Source organism: Atta colombica, unplaced genomic scaffold (genome assembly GCF_001594045.1).
Source record: "Atta colombica isolate Treedump-2 unplaced genomic scaffold, Acol1.0 scaffold56, whole genome shotgun sequence".
Classification (NCBI taxonomy): Eukaryota; Metazoa; Arthropoda; class Insecta; order Hymenoptera; family Formicidae; genus Atta; species Atta colombica.
The window spans coordinates 322,443-341,841 of NW_017259546.1; positions in this window are offsets into that span (position 1 = coordinate 322,443).

Genomic DNA, 19,399 nt, shown 5'->3' on the forward strand with positions numbered 1-19,399 from the left:
AATTAGAACGAGTCTTGTTTACCTATTGAAGATTCACCGTATTTGTTTTTTGCATTCTTTACTAATAACAAGTTGAGAAATTGCAGTAAATAAAAAATTGCAATAAGACAAGAAAGCGATGATACAATAACCATGACCTGAGTCCACATAATCTCCTCATCTGGAATATTGGATAATTTTTCTGCTGATGTACTTGCAAATGAAGTCTCCGTTTCCCAGTGTGAATATTACATTTGAATTTTTTTTTCTTTAGTCTGCTAGCACGTTTATACGTAGTTTGTGAATGTTTGCAATCCATTGGTTTTTATTCTCGTACGTCAGTTTCATTCAGAGGTTAAACGACTACTGACAAGGGAAGTAACTGATTTGATTCTTCGTGAAATATGTTTAAAACACGAAAATCTAAGAGACATGTATTTTTTTATACTGCGCTAACTCATGTTAAGGGGTGAAACACCTCTTTGAAAAAAAACAGTATTTTTCTTTCGAGCCGAATATCATCGAGAGTATAAAAGATAGAAAAAATTTTTTTAAATAAAAGTTGTACGCTTTCAAGAGTACTTTAAACTTATAAACAAAAAAAAATTTTTTTTGTTTGACAAAATACCCCCCACCACTCGCAATTTTCTTAAATTTTTAATCTTTTTTTTTTATTAAAGATTTTTTTTTCAAATTCAACCATGTAATATAATAAAGTTACAATACGACATATCATTTTCGAGAATTAATTATTAACGCTTCGTTAATAATTATACGCTATCCATGCTCATATGCGAAAGTAATTGTCGGAACATAAATCAACAAATAAGGAAATTGACATGATTGATATTTGTAACATTACAAATTATAAATAATGTTAAGAGTTATAATAATTTTTATTATTTCTCCTTAAAGTGAGTAAAACTTTTTTATTCTCTGTACATTATTTCCTTATAATATCTTAAGATCATTTTCTTAAAGTTATTTTCAGTTTTACATTTTAATATCTTATTTATTTGTCGTTTACATAATAATTTCAAAACGTATATATTATACTAATTAGTAATTTTTAAATGTTTATACACAATAAATTTATATTTTGTATCATTTATATATTCATCGAGTATCATTATTGTAAGTATAATGAATATACTATATTCATTATATTTACAATAATACTCGATGAAAAAATGTTTTAAATAATGACTTTTTGCACTATGAACATTTTACTACAGCTATATTATTGCAATCTTCGATATCACATATCGTTGAACTTTTGTCAACACTAAATTCTGCTGGATTTTCAAATTCTTCTGATTTTTCGTTTGTATAATCTTTTAAATCATGAATATTTAAATAAGTTATGATATCGCGGGGGTGACAATTGATTGTAATTTTATATTATTTCGTTCATGTAAATTTATATTACTTTCCAATAATAAAACAGTATCTGAAAATCTTTTAGCAAAATTTTTTTCAAATTCTAAATCCGTAAACACCTAATGGTTGTATTTTTCCTATTGTGCCTTTCGGTAATCATAGTAGTAATGTTTTCCTGCAGTTAAATCTGAAATAATATTGGGACAATATCCAGTCCATGAATCCTTATCGAAGAAAGAACGCTATTAGAACCAATATTTGAAAAATAAGCTTTTTCTAACCATATTTTAAAATAGTCTGTAAGAAATATAAATTAATAACTATTTTATGACTGTTATGAGATTCTTAGATAAAATATAAAATATATCATAGAAATAAAACTTATTAATTTTATTATATTATTTCATTTATACAAATTTATATTTACTTTTTAATAGTAAAACAGTATCCGAAAATGTATTGTAAAAGAAAATTTATTTAATTACCTGAAGTCATTTTCAGATTTCGATACTTTTACAATAACATTTATGTAAATAAGGTTTGAGAAAAACAAAGAAAAAAAGAGGGCTACGAGTCAAAAATTATTATATAAAAACAGAACAGGATAGAAAGTACAAAAAAAAACAAAAAGGAAACGAAAATGTTTTAAGTTGAAATTTTAATAAAGAATGCTAGCAATAGATTCGATCGCTAGCAACTTCGATCACGATCGGATCATTCTCAATAATAAAAACATACATAATAAATAACGATTGGAAAATAAACAAAACATAATACAATAAATATTTCGCTCTCTAAAGTAAACGCTGATAACATAAAAATAATTATCGTAACATTACAATTATAATGTATAATGGAAAGGAATGATAACTACTTGCAGTCAATTATCATATGCTTCTAGTGTCAATTTGATAAAAAGAATGAGAATCTTTCGATTATAAGTGAACGGAGAACGCAAACATGAGTATGATCCTATATAAAACACATGTAATATAAATGAAAATAAAGCGCAAGATTAAAATAATATAACTGGATATAAATTATAATAAATTATAATATAATTTTTAACGTTAGAAAACGAGAACCATTAAAGATTAAAATACAGACAATGTAATATGTATGTGAAATAATATTCAGCAAAATTAGTGAAGATTGCAAAAAATTTTTTATCTCTATATTAACTGGAAAGTTTTTTATTTTAGATAGTAACTGGTAAAATAAATATGCATATCTTTAATGTAACATACCTTAAGTCAAAAGTTGATGAAATAAAAGGAGTTTCGGACACACACAGCGTTAAATTTAGAGACAATGCGAAAAGAAGTAAAAATATCTTGTCTCCTCCGATGTTCAAGACAAAATGAAATCACAAAAATGACATTCGAAGGAAAGAAGATAAGGGTTAGTTGAAAAGTGGTAGGTGGAAAATAAGAGGAGATAGAAATGTGGATGAAACTGGAAGGAATAATAAAGATAAGAAGAAATTAAGAAGGAGAAAAAGATTGAATAATAGATAGATAGGATTCAGGCAAAGATTCTGTGTCGTTTTGTCTATTTAGGCCTTGTTTTTGTCTTTTTATATGGATCATTTCGGATATCAATCTCTTATTATTATACTTTAAATATGAAGCGTCACTATGTCTGAATGTTAAGATGTTGAATTTAACCTCAAACTCGGATCTCTTGCATTCCGTGCGAGGCAATATTTTTCGCAATAAGTTTATTATAGTTTTTTAAGATTAAATTTGAAAAATTTAGGGGGATTATCAATATTTCAGATTGCGTTGAAAGTCCGATCATATCAGCAATTATAATTTCTGAAATTAATTCATTTAAATGAATATACATAATAGTGCAACATCTTAACATTCAGACCGTAGTGGCGCTTTGTATTTAAAGTATATATATATATATATATATCTTAAAAATATTATATATTATTGAAATCTAAATACACACTCACATGTAAAAAACTATAAAAATTTTACTTAAGACATCTTTTCTTATATCATATTATTCCGATGACAATTACTTTCGCATATGAGCATGGATAGCGTATATACAGAAGCGTTAATAATTAATTCTCTTAAATAATATGTAAAATAATACTATATAATAATATTATACTACTATAAAGTAATATTGTAACTTTATTACATATGGTTGAATTTGTAAAAAAATAATCTTTAATTTAGTAAAAAAAAAAAATTAAAAATTTAAGAAAATTACGAGTGGTGGGGGTATTTTGTTAAACAAATAAATTTTAAAAATTTTTTTTAAGTTTAAAATACTCTTGAAATCATACAACTTTTATTTAAAAAATTTTTTTCTATTTTTTATATGATATTTCCTGACGATATTCGGCTCGAAAGAAAAATACCGTTTTTTTTTCAAAGGAGTGTTTCACCTCTTAAACATGAGTTGCACGTATAAAAATATACGCGTCTCTTAGATTTTCGTGTTTTACAACATATTTCATGGAAAATCAAATCGGTCCGGATAGTTGTGAGTACTTCCCTTGTGAGAAACTGTTGAATAACATAACTCCTATTTCTAGACTAACTTGATCTGATTCTTGTTGAAAACAAAATCAACGCACCGGAGGCTATCGACCGTTAAAAATCTCATACCTGCGCTCGCGGTGGGACGTTCGGTCGGGCGCTCGATCGGTTAAGAGCTCATAATTCTTTATGAATTTCGATGCAAAATTTTAAAGAAATATTTTTAAGATATTAAACTATTGTAAAAGATTGCGTTAAAAAAAAAATCGATTTTTTTTTATCCAAAAAACGGAATTCCCCCTTAATTATTTAATACGATCAAATGTCAATTAATCGATTTAGTGCCAATATCTGACTGCTATCGAAATCGATGATATTGAAACGCAATGTCTCTCTCCCTTAATAAAAGAATCTCAATCATTTATTCTTTTTGGGAGGGGACAATCGAACTTGTTTTTGCAATATGTTTCAAGATTAGTAGAATTGTATTTTCATAAATTTTTATGAGGGTACAGTCTTTTTGAAACATACTTTGAAAATGAGCATAATGCTCTACTCTGAAAAGAGGGAATTACAGAAAATAAATTCAGTCTAAAAATGTGCCAAATTATAGTACATTGAAATCTACGAGAGCGAACTCATCTTGTTGGTAAATCGTTATAAACATGGCTCGAGATTTCAATCAAGCAGAGCACGATCGCAGAAGTGATCCTATCAAATTGCTATCTTGAAGAAGTGTTTTGTGTGGATAGAAGAGTGCAATGAATTTATTAAACTTGAAGAATGCAATCACGTCAAGCATCCACGGATATCTCTCCATTGGATATAGACAATCTCTAATCGCTACAACTACACGACTTGAGGGTACAAAGACTCAATTAGAAAGACGATTTCTACATTTTGGTAATGATTACGCGGACACTAACAATAACAGTGACAATAACGCGGAAAGATCTTTTGTTTGGCGAGAGATCGATTCAGCATTTGAAAATCGAATTTTAATCGGTGCGATAATTAACTCCGATTATATTCAGCCGCGTCGATTTTTAGAAGACATCAGCAATGTAGTGCTCGAGCGAGTGTAAGATACAATAGAAAGACACAACTGTGAACACCATATTTAACGGCGAATTTGTAACGATCATAAACATGCCAATAAAAGTACTAAAAATTATGAACTCTTTCAAATTTTTCTTTCGAATTTACGTGAGTGATATGAACGGCACATCATCGAACCCCTGTTGGCATATCTCGAAGAGTTTCAAGAATGGGTAGACATCACTAATCATGAATCTTACAACAAACATCAATAAGTGTAATCCAATGCGCGTGGGATATCACTTCGAAATGCCGCGAGAGATAATGACAAAGAGAGCAGTGATTAACGTACGATCAATGGATAATGCATACTTCATGGTTGATGGTCGCCGCTTTGTACTTAGCCGAAAGAAACGCGGATCACAAATCTTCCTACCCACACTATATGATAGTGCTGAATTTCCAAAATATAGAATTTCCTATAACGTTAAAAGACGTCACGAAATTCGAACATCTCAACAATGTGTACGTCCATTAATGTATGAGTATCGAGGAACAGAAAACGCTAAACATTTTCCCGATGACTCGCTGACAAAAAGGAGAAACACATCAAGTTTAGTATATTTGCAAGATCTGCGAAACAACAATGTAGGCCATTTTGCATGGATCAAGAATCTGTCTCAGCTCACGAGTTCGCAATTAAGTAAACATCACGATCAAAAGTACATTTGTGATCGGTAAGTATATGATTAATAAAAGCGAATTCTACTTTTAAAAAAAAATTAACATTATTTATTTTTATTTGCAGCTTACATTATTTTCATTCCAACGAGAGATTGCAGTCACACATAGTGTAGATTGTCGACGGATAAACGATTGCGCTATCCGACAACGACAAGAGGCTGAACTTTAACAACTATAATAGGAAGGAACTAATAGAATTATCAATAACAAAGGAAAAATATCATTTACAAAAAATGTTAAAGATACCGCTGAAAGATTAGATTCGCGAAATAATATAAAATTACGATTCATCGATTCTTATAAATTTATATGTACTAGTTTCGACAAATTAGCATCCTTTCTCAATAAAAATGAACTTCGAATTTTACAATGTTTTAAAATTTGTCCGAAGAAGACTTCGAGTTACTGATACGAAAAGGGATTTTTCCATACAAATACATTGATTGCACTAACACGCTACAAGATACGCGTTTACTATCGCGCGAATCATTCTACAGTTCCTTGACTGGTGACACTATATTCAAAAACATGAATGTTTGGAAACAGTTCTCTGTTCAAACCTTGGGAGAATACAGCGATCTATATTTAAAAACAGACGTGTGGCTTTTAGTCGATATATTTGAAAATATTCGCGATAAATGTATTGAAAGTTATACTCTCGACCTGTATTATTATATTTTATCAGATTTTTTGTGGGACACTATGCTGAAATACGCGTAAATTTTGAACTCCTCACTGACATCAATATAGTAATATTTATCAAGCGCGTTATACGCGGCGAACTTACAAGGGAAGTTAGGCAACTTAAAAATTCAAAAAATCCTGAAACTTGGTGTGCAAATAGAGTATTTCATCCGTAACACAAAACTATTTTTTGTTTGTGCAGAATTTCAGTTTTAGAGAATGAAATACCCCTTTGAAAAAAATCGGTTTTTTTTCTTTCGAAGTGAATATCGTTGAAATTGTAAGGGATAGAAAAAAATTTCCAGATTAAAAATTGAAGGACTTCATAAGTACAGAACTGTAATAAAAAAAAATTTTTTTTAACTAATTATTTATTGTATATCCTCATCACAACCCTTTTTCAAAAATTTGTTAATGTTTATGTAACTAAAATTAAAGAGCATTTTATGCTGAAAACGATGTATATGATAATTATGTTCCGAAAATCCATTTTTCAAATAGAAACGAAAACTTCTCTATTTGTGAGCCCTGTACGTATTAGTCTCATATCGCATTGGCTGCGCGAAATAACGTGAAAGGCAAATATAATACAATCCATCAGTACAACAGCAACTATTGAAATAAGAGCTTTTATATAACAACAATAACAATAATAGTATAATAATAATAATAATAACAATTATCAAACTTGCAAAATCAGTCTCAAATATTTTTATAGTGTATAAAGATATGCACAAAACACTTTGGACAATTAAAAACAAAGTATGAATAAAGAATTTATAATTTTTATAAAATATCATGCATTTAATTTTAGTTTTAAGAACACCTACTTGCAACATATGAAAAAAAAGATACTGTATCAACAGTAATTCCACATGAATAAAAAATAGTTTTGTGTTCCAAATGAACTACCTTATTTCCACGCAATACTTCAGAATTTTCTGAATTTTTGAGTTGCCTAACTTCTCTGTTAAGTGCATGGGCATACGTCATGTCGCCATGATAGAAAAAAATCGGAACGTCCACGATAACGAAGCCTCTGGAATTCTAAGGGGGAATAAATATGGAACATTAAAATTGTGGATCCAATGTTTATTATTTTGTAAATAATTTTATTGATTCAATAATACTATAATTTATTAAATAATACTATCAATGAATTGTAATCAATTTTTGTATTTAAAGAAATTCTTGTTTAAAGAAACCAAGTTGTTGAATTTATAAAGTCAGTTTTATCACATTTGATTATTAAAATAGTTCATAAAGCGATATATATTATACAATTAATTATTATTAATATACATTTGATTTGCAAATCGCACGATAAATAAGATGTTGCATAGAACTTCGTTTTTTAACGTTAAATGACACAGATAATCTTGTCACAGATAATATAATCACATTGATAATCTTGATTATTTTGCAAAACTTGATAAATAAAAGATATATAATATTTTGTAAGGCTTAGATTGGATTTAACGGAATAAGATGCAATTAATAGTCTATTTGTGCAACATCTATTCGTAAATAAGTTTATATAATCGTATACTTTGAATCATATAAATATATACCCGAGGAAGTACTATTCCCAGTTTCATTTGTGGCAACAATCAGTCATCATTCTGTTAATAATAATTGCTTGACAAAATCTTTAAAATGACGTTATTTAATTTTGCGAACGTAATAAATAGCAACTACATTTCAAATTGCGATTATAACACAAACATCTATAACATCGTTTGAAATTGAAGTACATAATGAAATTCGCGACATTCTACAAAATATTCAAAATTCGTTCGTATTATTATTAAAATGATTAACGTGCTGGATTTTGCAAATCCATCAGAACTACGTGGAACACAAATTGTAGAGTATATTATGACTGCAGAAAAAGAAGAAGATGAAGATAGTTTTAAACCTGAAGAATGCATTATTGCAGAAAAAGAAAAAGATGAAGATAGTTTTAAATCTGAAGAATGCATTATTGATGATGAAAGTGGCAAAATCAACTTCAGTTATAAGAGAAAAGCTATTCAATTTTGGAAGGATGAAAGAAGGAAAAAAGGCCCATCGAGGTTTAACTAATGTACAGTCCAAGTTTCGCAAGGTTAAATCAACTATACAGGTGAGAGACAAGTGTAGAAAAAGCTGGAACAAATGCAGATAAATTCGCATTTATTGTATTGCAAAAGTTTGAAAAAATTATGATAGAAGATCTATTATTCATGACATGAATTTAAGATTATGGACCTTGGAGACAAAGGACCAAGTTGACTTACCCGAATTTAAAGCAAGTAAATGATGGATTTGGAAATTCAAGAATGTGCACAAAATTGTTTCCCGCAAGATAACAGCATTCAGGACTTAATTTACACTTGAAAATATTGGCAATCTAAAAAATGTCGCATGATCGTTTGTTTCAAATGTAAGATCCAGCTAACATCCCAATTATCGGAATTGAAGAAACTTATGATGCAGACGAAAGTAGCTTCAACTTTAAAATACATTCTGGGCGAACATTGTCGAAATCAGGAACAAAAACAGTTGAAGAAATGCTTCAATCTTCTACAATACATAGTTATCGTGCCGATTATTTCGGCAAGTGAATCTCTTCTTTCATCACTATATATAATGTTAAAAGAATCTACAGAAATTTGGATCACGGGTGCAAAAAACTTTATTCTGCCCAGTTAATATTTATATTGAATCGTTGCAATCAGGAAAACTTATGATGGAACACTTCAAGACATGGTTTAGTGAAGTGTATCTACTGAATACTGGTCGTACCATAAAAGCATGCTTCTACTCGACTTGATAGGAGTTCGAGTTAGCTAGAACAATACATTCCTGAAGATAAAGAAGTAAAATTTATGACTACTTCAAAGAAAACGATGGAAACAGGTTCATTCCTTTCGATGTGTTTAGTTTTAGGATTTGAAAGAATTTTGTGCGAACGTTTTCCGATAATGTAATTCAAGAAAAAGATATTAATTTATATTCGCGTAATGACATAATTAAACTGCAATCATTAACCGATAACCAATTTTCTTCGCCTAGATTCAAAAATCTTTTCCAATATGCTTGGTTTAAAAGCGGCTATTTAACAACGCATCCTGGCGAATTTCTTGTAGATTTCTGTTATTTCAAAAATGAAAAACATGTTCCCAAATGTAGTATTTATGGAAGGGCCGCTTTTATTTACTGTTGCATAGTGTGGTGAGTATTTTTATTTTGTTGTGGCGAGTTTTCAATATTTTTATGAAGAATACATTACTGTACTAATTACAATCCGTAATTTAGAGAACTTCTACAGTTTTGTAATTTCTCGCAATGTATAATTAAATTACAAAATATGTACAAAAAAAAATTATATTATTAATGTATATTAATAGTCAGGAGTCAAATACATCCGTATTATTGAAAATGTAAATCGGAATGTTCAACAAATTTATCAATATTATTCTGTACAATTTAATATTAAAATAGAGTTCCACGCACTATTTTATCGTGCGGTTTATAAAGTAATTAAATAAAATAACAATGGTAATGTATATCTGTATATTGCAATTATTATGATTCATATACCTACGTCACTACGATTATTTTAATTAATTTAAGAATTTTATCTTTCACATATATATTAGGTATACAACTTTGCTTCCGCCGTTTTTTTTCCGAAATTCGAGGCTTTATTGTAAAAAACTGGTTATACATTTATGATTCAAAGTATTGTCCATCACTACTTTATCCCATCTTTCGGGTAGCGTACGAATCCCGCGTCGAAAAATTGGTCATCTTTTGAGACTATCCACGAATCGATCCAATTTTTTACTTCTTCATAAGACCGGAAGTGCTGGTCAGCCAGACCGTGTACCATTGATCGAAAGAAGTAATAGTCAGAGGGAGCAACGTCTGGAGAATACGGCGGGTGGGGTAGGACTTTCCATTTCAACGTTTCCAAGTATGTATTGACCACTTTCGCAATGGGGTCGAGCATTGTCATGCTGCAAAATCACTTTATCGTGTCTCTCGTTGTATTGCGGCCGTTTGTCTTTCAATGCTCGGTTCAAACGCATCAATTGCGTTCGATACCGATCGCCTGTGATTGTTTCAGTCGGTTTTAACAGTTCATAATATACTACGCCGAGCTGGTCCCACCAAATACAGAGCATGACCTTGGAGCCGTGAATATTCGGTTTGGCCGTCGACATGGAAGCATGGCCGGGAACTCCCCATGATTTTCTGCGCTTGGGATTATCGTAATGAACCCATTTTTCGTCCCCAGTCACAATGCGATGCAGAAATCCCTTCCGTCTTTGCCTTTCAAGCTGTTCACAAGCAAACAAACGCCGTTCAACATCTCTCGGCTTCAATTCGTACGGCACCCAATTTCCTTGCTTCTGAATCATTCCCATGGCTTTGAGGCGTTTTGAAATGGCTTGTTGAATCATTCCCAATGATCGTGCCAATTCTTCTTGATTTTGACACGAGTCTTGCTCAAGTAATGTCTCCAATTCTGCATCTTCGAAAACCTTCTCTCTTCCACCGCTATGCCGGTCTTCGATGTCAAAATCACCGTTCTTGAAGCGTTGAAACCACTCACGACACGTTCTTTCACTAATAGCGGCCTCACCATAAGTATTTGAGAGCATTCAATGAGCCTCAGCCGCAGATTTCTTCATATTGAAGCAAAAAATTAAAACCTCTCGCAAATGACGAGAATTTGGCTCGTAAATTGACATTTTCAATCGAGAATAACTTTATGATGCAGCCACAAATCGACTAATGTTTCTATGGGGTTATGTTGACAGATGCCCAAGTTTATTGTATGACGTCTATGATCTGTTTATTTCGACCACTACTTACCGCTAAAGCCATCTATAGGAAAACGGCGGATGCAAAGTTGTACATACTGACAACAATATATACTGTTTTGTATATTTATTCTCTTTTAGAATTCCAGAAGCTTCGTTATCATTATCTTTTTTTGTTGCAAGTAACTGTTCTTAAGACTAAAATTAAATGCATAATATTTTATAAAAATAATAATTTCTTTATTCATACTTTGTTTTTAATTCCAAATTGATTTTTAATTGTTTTGTGCATACCTTTATACACTATAAAAATATTTGAGACTGGTTTTGCAAGCAGTTTGATAATAATAATATATATTATATAATAATTATTATTACTATTATTGTTATTGTTGTTACAATATATAAAAGCTCTTATTTCAATAATTGCTGCTATACTGATGGATTGTATTGTATTTGCCTTTCACGTTACTTCGCGCAGCTAACGCGATATGAGACCAATACGTACAGGGCTTGCAAATAGAGAAGTTTTCGTTTCTATTTGAATTTTTGGAACATAATTATCATATACATTGCCGTTTTCATCAGCGTAAAATGCTCTTTAATTTTAGTTATAAAAATTAACAAATTTTTGAAAATAGGGATAGTGGTGGGGATATACAATAAATAATTAGTTAAAAAAATTTTTTTATTATAGTTCTGTAGTACTTATGAAGCCATTCAATTTTTAATCTGAAAATTTTGTTCTATCCCTTATAATTTCGACGATATTCGCTTCGAAAGAAAAAAAACCGATTTTTTTCAAGAGGGGGGAGTGGTTTCATCTTCTAAAACTGAAATTCCGCACAAACAAAAAATAGTTTTGTGTTACGGATGAACTACTCTACTTGCACACCAAGTTTCAGAATTTTTTGAATTTTTGAGTTGCTTAACCTTTCTTGTTAGTGCACGTAATGTTCTAGTACGCGTGAGTCAATAATAAATATATGCAATCGTAACCTTCGATGATAGATCCGTCGAAACCTTCTACATACTTGCTATACTTCAATGTTAATGATCTATACGAATGGACGATGTATCAACCATTGCCATACGCCAAATTTTAAATCGAAAAAATCTCGGATTTTGACGTTAGCGTGATTGCTCAGGATTCGCCCACAGATGATATTCTTGAAGTCGACTTAGAATATCCGGAGCGTCTGCATGACGAGTACATTGACTTGCCATTCAATGCATGATAAACCACCTGGCAAGCAGCAAAATAAATTTTTAGCGACTGTGTATGACAGTTTTTCGACAAACCATGAAACGCAATCCGAATCGCGAAATCGATATTTTGAACGAATCATTATATGAACAGTGCACGTAGTAACTTATGTTAAATACTTGATGATGTTGTGCTCGTAGGTTACGTTATATATTATCGCAACTTGCAACAGTGCATGCGTCACGGTCTTCATGTAAGATTCACGTATTGCACGAATTCATCATGGTTTCGCGATTACATTAAACTTAATACATAATTTAGAACGCTTGCAAAGAATGATGGGATGGACGAGACAGCGTAGAGGCAATGATCGCAAATTTTCACAGCAGAAGTGTATTTTCTGAAAATTTGATTGCGATTGAAATTCGTAAACTTGAAGTGAAGCTCAATGAACCAATCTACGTAGAAATGTGTATACTCGATATCGATGTGTATACTCGTATACTTGTATCGAAGGTCTATTTGTATGAATTTCATCACGAATATATTATGTTACTGCTGTATCGCAAAAAATGTGAAAAATACACAAATACTCTGATAGCCTCATATATCGCATCGAGTGTGATAACATTATTGTGCGATAACGAAGCATGATATCATTAGGTTTGACACGATTATTCTACCGATAATGTATATAGTATACTATTTGCGGACAAAAAAATGCTTAATGAAGGATGAAAATAATGGCGCAATATTGATTGAATTCATCGGATTCAGAGCGAAAATGTATGCGTTGAGAGTGGTAAAAAGGCGAAAGGTGTAAAAGTAACATCATAGCGCGAATTATAACGTTCGATGATTATACCCAATGTTTAAACCATAAAATGACGAGCCAACAGTCATGCATAAGATCAAAATTACATCTAGTATACGATATCTGAGATGAAAATTGCTCTAAGTCGGCAAACGATACGTCATACTAAAACAATGTGTACTAGGGACGAATACCTTTGTAAAAAGGTCATGTGATATAATTGTATTATTGAAATGTATTATATTATCGCAATGTATAACCCTAATAATTATTGTATATAATATTATATTCATATAGTATTACATTTATAGTAAAAAAATAAAGATGTTTTATATATTAAATTAAAAAAAGATGCATATAAATAATAAACATTTTATACATACATTCTTATGTATTTCATATACTTTTTATATATTTTTATGTTTAAAATAAATACAATTTGTATTAATTAATTAAATTATATTATCTTGTTTATCCAAAAATTGTGCGATATATTGAATTCCAATCATTTTACGTAACTTCGTCACATCTCCTACGTAATACTTTCTCCACAAGATACACGCCCAAATAAGTCAATGTAATACCGTAACCTATCTACTGAACGATTATTGCGAAAAAAGTTCTATGAACATGTTCATAGATCTATCCAAAGATAGATTTTTCGCAATAATCGTTCAGTAGATAGGTTACGGGATCAGTATGCTACACTTTAACAATTTTAAATACCTCCAATTGGTGGTCCAATTTGATATATAACCCCTCTCGAAAACAGTTTTATATTTATTCACACGTACCGAATCATCTATTTTCAATTTCGCCGGACCTGCAATCTTTACGTTTGATGTATACCGTGGCCAAAAGTTTTTCAGTGATCGCGGAGATAACGTCGCACATCGATCATTCGATGCTTATGCGCGTTATAATCTGACACAAGCGCATTAATTCACTTATAGTTTCCGTAAAGTATAAACATCTTTCACATATTGTTTTTTAATATTCGATTGAATCGCTCGAAGACTGATGCCTTCATTACGGAGTACGTTGAATAATGATTGATGTTGTGTTTTTTCAAGTACCGTTGCACGTCAACGTTGTAAAATTCTTTTCCCATATCGATCTATAGATTTTTTAAACACCTCTTACTCTTTCAAATTATCTCAGCGATAACTTCAGCCATCTCGCTTCCATCTTTACTCTTGAGCGGTATGGCCTACGCGTATTTGCTCAACACGTCGATAACGTGTGAGTATATAGTGATGGCCTCTATTGAAACGCGAGTATGGATGCATTTCGACTATGTCAATCTGCCACAGATCATCATATCCCTGGACTATCACGCACCTTCGCGGAAAATTTCTTCTCGCCGGAGCGTGCAATTCTTCGATGAGCCGACGTCTCTCGGAATTAATTTTTTTCTCTCCTTTCAGCGGATTTCTTTTTCATTTCGGCGCGTGATACGCATCATTTCATGCATACACAATTATATATATTATATAATAATTTATAATGACACCGACTTCGCGAAGTTCCTCTATGTCGACAGTATCTCGTTGTCGTGTAGGCATTGTTGCCCACATGGTGCAAAACGTCGAGCAATCGTAGACAATCCACTAACTCATTGGGATCGTCTCAGTATACGTAATCGCACTGTTGTACAGCTTCAATGCGTAATCCCTTTCCAGATTTCTTCTGTTTCTTGGGCGTGACATCAATGGCACGATTACGTGTTTGCACTTGCATTCCTAGTTGCTTAATACTCGAATGATGCTTGTATTTGTGCGCGTTTGTCGCCAGCAGTATACTTTTGTACTTATGCATATCGTTTTCCGTATAGAGGAGATCATCGAGAATTCTCTTGAAAATCAATCGTTCGTAAAAACCACTTGTATCAGCGTATTGTACGCCATTGATAATAATTATGTTGTCCGCCTCGTCGAAAGATTTATTGTCAAACATTAACCTATCCTTGTGAAAGTAAACGTCGTACACGTCATTTATGCTCTCTTTTCCTCGCTCTTCTCGCCGGACAGCCTCAACTTTTGATCCAGCGGGCCGGCTCGCAGCGCCTCTCGGCCTTCTGACGTTTCCAACCGATTTTGATCAGTAGTATAGCTAAACCATGGGACTAGAGCGAAGCGCGGGGCGCGAGGAGTATTCGTAGCGCGGGGGGGAAGACGCGGGGAAGGAAGAGGAGGGCGCGGGAAATCTCCGGCGCTATCGGTGTTAATAATGATACGTGATACCGCCTTGTTGTGGCATCACGTATCACGTATCACCTCACCCCACATCTCGCCACGACCACCCTGCCGTCACCCCGCCGACGTCGCCACTCGACCGCCGCCGCGTTCATCACAAAATGTGTTTTCGGGCCGCCGCGCCACGAATCTCGCGACCATTCTAAAATGTATTGCCATCTTCTTTTATCTCCCTTTTTTTTCTTTTCGCATCCAAATCATAGTTATATCCTAATCCTAGCACTATTTACATAAACGTAAGATCCCGGTCGATGGATTACATAAACATGATGATGTTTCGCTATACCTTTCATATTTTTCACCGCCACGCTCACAAAATGCATCGGTAACAAAGGCTTGCATACACTTACCGCATATACTTACTATCTCTCTTTCTCTTATGTTTCGTCATTCCCGCTGTGTTATCGCTCCCATTGTTTCTTCTCGCACGCAAATATATTTTTGTCAATATACGTTTTTTATTTAATGATTTAAATAGAGAGAACGCTTAATACAGTTGTAACCGTCAGTCGCAGTAGCGTTGAGCATGAAGATGCTGACGCGTAATAGATAGAGACATGATAATAAGAAAGAAATGAATAATCATACACCCAGATATATAATTTAAATATGCGTTTACTTTTATATATAACGTAAGTTCTTATTATATAGTTCTTATAATATTATAAGCAGAAACTTAATTCAATTTAGTTTAATTTAATTAATTTCAAATCGAATTTTAAGCACCTCATTGCTCCCGATTAGCAATAAAATGTACATTTTTTCACATTGTTTATAATATTATCTAAAGCATAAACTATTAACTCACACTCTATATTTGATTTTTTATTATAAATTTTGCGCAAAAAAATCTACAGCATTACATTTATCGATGATACAATTTTTCACCTAAAAGTATTACAAAATATTTAAATTTTTCATTGACGATATACGTATACTGGCACAGCTCAGAATATACTTTCAACGCAATGTTTGAGTTTGAACATGAAGAGCATGGTTGATGGCTTCATATACAGACATGTTTCGCGCAGTGTTAATTTGACCACATTGACATTGATCACGCATTTTTATGATTTCTATCACTAGATCTTGGACCGATAATGATGAAGATGCGATTGATTGCACGAACCGCTCAATATCCGCGCGTCTTTCAATAAAAGCCTGCCACATTAAACGAGGCAAAATTATATTGTTACCTTGGTTGTCGCCAATTTCCACAAACGACACACAACGATTCCGACATCTAGGTATTTGTAAGTTGTAGGAGTCATTGTAAATCTTCTTCTCAATATACGAGGTGTATGGCGGGATTTATTGTAAGAAGATGCTCTGCAGAAAAAAGTAATATATATATATAATAAATAAAAAAAGAAAAACAGACAAACTGTAGAAAAAAGGTAAAAAAATTTATAAAGTAAAAACTTACTGTTTATAAAAACTCTTCATCTTGATTAGGAACGTAAAATCTCATGGAATCATACTTGTTTGGAAAGCGTTGCACTAGCGGTCCGTCTGAACGACTGATGCAGTAATATTGCCCGAGCTCTTTCTAAGTTTCGTTCCCTCTATCACATTTCTTCAGGAATGCATGAAATTGTTCAATCAACACAAACGATCAAAATTTGAAGATCGAGATGCATGCGTTGCTAAATAGTGCGCATAATGATATGTATCTCATCCGTTGTAGTCCTATACTCGTCATAGTATTCGTGCTCTCTCTCTCTCTCTCTCTCTCTCTCCTACCCTCTCTCTCCTACTCATGATACTCATGATCCTACACTTATAGTATTCTACATTTATAGTATTCATGCTTTCTCTTCTTCCCATCGTATTCCCTCTCACGTTATCTTTTCTTCTTGCTCACAATTTTATTAAATAAATTATTAAATAAATATGGTTTTTGTTTTACGATTTTTTAATGATATGATTTAGCAATGATTTTAATTTAGCAACTTATTATAATAATAATATTTCTAGTAATGTAATATAATATAATATAATATAAATAGCTGAACGTTTCCTAATTATCAAATCATTATAAACTATTATTGAGTAGCTATCGACCATTTATTGTACTATGTCGTACTACTGAACATATTATTAATTAATTCTAAATAATTGTAGAGAAAGAAGATTCTTTTCAATTGGCGGTAAGGAGAAACAAGAATGTGCAGGTTTCAAAGTTACGTGACAAGCAGATAATGATGACATAGAAGAGAGCGAAAAAATATTTTGGAGGAAACCCAAAAAGAAATAGAGATTAGAATTATAATTTCTTATTATTCAATTCTTATTTTACTAATATGATTAACTTATTTGAGGAAAAATTGCACGCCTTCTTATCATATATAATTCTAAACTGTCGAATAGAGGCAGGGAAAAAGAAGAGAAAAAATTTTAAAAATTCAGTAATATATTTAAGCATCATATTATACATTTTTTATAAAACATTAATTTATTTCTTACTTTAAATGTAAAGCAGTGTATACAATTTCATCTGAAGCGCACATAATTCACACTCCATGATTGAAGTTTCATCATAAACTTCACGCAGTTTTTTAATGCATCACGTTTATTGTTAATACAATTTTTGCGTATAATAGTCACAAATTGTTGATATATATTTTCTCGCGATTTTATAAAAAAGATATGGTATTCATTTTTTTAATGACTTTTATGATGCGATTTTACAATAGAATGATACGAGCATAAATTTAATTTAATAATATTTTAATGATATAAGTCGAACAGCCGGATTCGCGCTTTCTTATTAAGTAATTTATTTTCACGAAGATTTGAAGAAGGAATAATGAAGAAATTATGGAAAAGATAAATTTTCAAAGAAATATGTATATTTTTTAATATAGATTTATTTATCTAATGCAGCATGTACAATTTAGACACTAGTTCACATTCTATAATAGAACTTTTATCATAAATTTTGTGCAAAGTGTTTGCAACATCGCGTTTATTAGTAATACAATTTTGTCTTAAAAATGATACAAAATATTTGAATTTTTAATAACACCGTGCGTACATTGACTTAGTTTATAGTACACATGCTCAACACATTGTTCGACCACAAATAAAAAGAGTACGATTGTTGGTTTCATGTACAAGTATGTATCATGCAATAATAATTTTACGTTTTTCGTATCACATACTTTAACAAATTCTACATTCAGATTTTGAATCGGTGATGATGATGATGATGATGATGATGAGACAGTTGACTGCATTAATCACTCAATATCTGCACATCTCGATGGACGCCTTCCATGTATCATAGCATGAGGCAAATTATGCGGTTACCTCGATCGTTCGCAATTTCTACATGAGTAGGACCCAAGACGATCTCGACATCTAAGAACTTATATGCTGTCAATATCAACATATCTTCTCATCAAGATATGAAGTAACGAGGTTTCGAAGATGTATGAGAAAATGCGCTGTAGAAAATAGAAAATATGTAAATAGACCTTAGAAAAGTACATAACGTATAAAATGTATTGGGAGTACAAATTAGTTCGATCGGTTTTTTTGTGTTCAAAAATGCATTTATTTCAAAATGAATGAACAGATCAATTAAAGTATTGTCCATCGCTGCCTACTATTTTTTCCCTCAGACAATTTTCGAATTCCATCTCGAATTCGGCCGTTTTTCTCGCAACGCACGGCTCAAATGAATTAATTATAGCCGATACTGATCACTCGTAATGAAATCGCTAGATCGTTTCAGCAGCTCATAATAAACAAGATCCTTTTGATCCCACTAGATACAGAGCATGATCTTCGAACCATGAATGTTCGGCCGTGGTGTTGGTGTTGAGGTCGATGGCAACGATTGGCTTAGCGTAGTATTTTTTCTTCTTGGGGTTGTCGTAGAATATCTACTTCTCATCTCCAGTCACAATCCGATGCAAAAAAATCTTTTCTCTGTTGTCTTTGAATCAGTTGTTCACAAGTGAAAAATCGTCTTTCAA